Genomic DNA, 1,867 nt, shown 5'->3' with positions numbered 1-1,867 from the left:
GAGTTGGGGTAGGTTGAGGAGATCTCCCAGGAAGCAACTGAGAGATGTGAGATGGTCCTTGGGAGGAATTAAGATCAGAAGCAAGGCAGACACAAAGACCGCTGCCAGAAATGGCTAGCAGAGTGGATGTCTCAGCCCAAGAAGGCCTCCTGCAAGGCCTGCTGACCTCTGAGGGCCTGGCCCATGTTTCCACCTCAGCCCCAGTTTGGGTGGGCAAAATCAACAGAAGGAATGGACAAGTCTACTCTCCCCTTTGTATTATGGCCTTAGGGAGAGGGGAGAGTTTCTCTGTACAGTACCTGAAAAATGAGGACAGAGAGGCACACGGTCACAGGTGGTGTCACACATGCATGCTGAACACATCTTTACCATGACTAATACTGAACACCATCTCAAAAGACCACATATGTGTCGGTGTAGCAGAAACTTCCATACCTGGCATTTTCCTACTGTGTCCCAGAGTTCTGTGTGAGCAGGTGTTCTCCATACATCCCACTCCCACCTCTGCTCAAAGCACCTCCTTCAGATCCTGGTTCCCTTTCACCAGCCAGAACTCAATGCTTTCCTCCAAGCCTTCAGTCCCTGACTCCACCTCTGTACAGCCCATCCTCCTCCTCTCTTGCAAAACCCCAGCCCAAATGGTCCTTGACCACCTCAATTCTCACAGCCCCCTTCCCTTTTAAGCCCCAGCCCGAAACCACCCATGAGATGGTTCAGCCTCTGTTCTAAGTCCCTACCCACCATCTCATAGTCCTCAGCTGGGCTTCAGTGAGTTGAGCTGGAAGGAAGATTTGTCTCTATGACCTGTCTTCTCTGTATCTAACCTTGTGGTGCACAGAGGCATCAGTAAACAAAGAAACAAAAGAAAACCAAGAACATGCAGCAGGACACGTTTCAAAATTTATTAACGTTGGTAAGAGAATGACATGTGGCATAGAAAACTTTAGGCTATTGGATCTAAAACATTGCCCAGGAAAAGGCAGGAAGGCACAGAGCCTGGCTACAAGTGACTTGGTTGAGAGGACAGAAAGCCAATCTTCCTGTCCATGGCATCCTATGGCTCTGCTGGGTGTGACAGAACCAGCCTTTCAAGTCCCCAGAGTCAAGGGATTTCCCTCTACATGCTCACCACACCGACAAGGTGCTCCACGTGGACTGAGGCAATTGGGGCAAGGTCTGGCAATCCGTCACTCACAGCACCTCTCTCGCTCTCTGCTATGCTGCCACCCACAGCCACCACTACGACAGGCTGAGGGAGAAAGTCAGGCAAGGCCAATGGCTTAGAATTTCCATCTCAGAAATGCACATACCGACCCAGTGTCCTGGCAGTAACTCACCAGGAGGAGATTGTGGTGAGTGTCTCCACCCCCTGGGCTGTCTTCCAGATTTGGTGTCCAGTGTTATTGCATCTTTCTTCAAGCTGACATCTGTGAAAATTCCCCCAATTAATGAGGGATGAACAGTCAACATGGAAATGATCCTATCAGCTTAAAATATCTCCTACAGGGCAACTAAATTTGTATAGAATCAGCAGAGCCATAAGTCAGGGGCATTTCCTCAAAGGCCAGCCCAGGCCCACTACCTCCAAAATACTCTTTCTCTTTGACAGCCTTATAGAGGTGATTAGACAGTGCCCTGTGCTAGTTACTTTCTATTGCTGTGATAAAAACACTGACCAAACAACTTGAAGAGGAAATGGTCTTAATTAGCTCACATCTCCCAGGTCACAGTTCATCACTGAGAGAAATCAAGGCAGAAACTCAGGCAAGAAACTGGAGGCAGGAGCTGAAGCACAGACCACAGAGGACTGCTGTTTACTGGCTTGCTCCCCTGGCCTGTGCTCAGTCTGCTTTCTTATACAACACAG

General features: G+C 49.2%; 1 long non-coding RNA gene across 1 annotated transcript; it reads right to left on the bottom strand.

Annotated features, from left to right (window-relative positions):
• Positions 1–888: 888 nt before the first annotated feature.
• LOC115069143 lies at positions 889–1,716 on the bottom strand. Its single transcript, XR_003848437.1, has 2 exons — positions 1,338–1,716; positions 889–1,249 (listed from the first exon to the last, which is right to left on the bottom strand). It is a non-coding gene; the product is annotated as an uncharacterized LOC115069143 (long non-coding RNA).
• Between the last annotated feature and the right edge of the window lie 151 nt (positions 1,717–1,867).

The sequence above is a fragment of the Nannospalax galili genome, unplaced genomic scaffold (genome assembly GCF_000622305.1).
Source record: "Nannospalax galili isolate Female #2095 unplaced genomic scaffold, S.galili_v1.0 C49343097, whole genome shotgun sequence".
Taxonomy (NCBI): domain Eukaryota; kingdom Metazoa; phylum Chordata; class Mammalia; order Rodentia; family Spalacidae; genus Nannospalax; species Nannospalax galili.
The sequence above is the reverse complement of the archived record's forward strand: the minus strand, read 5'-3'. Positions and strand labels throughout refer to the sequence as shown.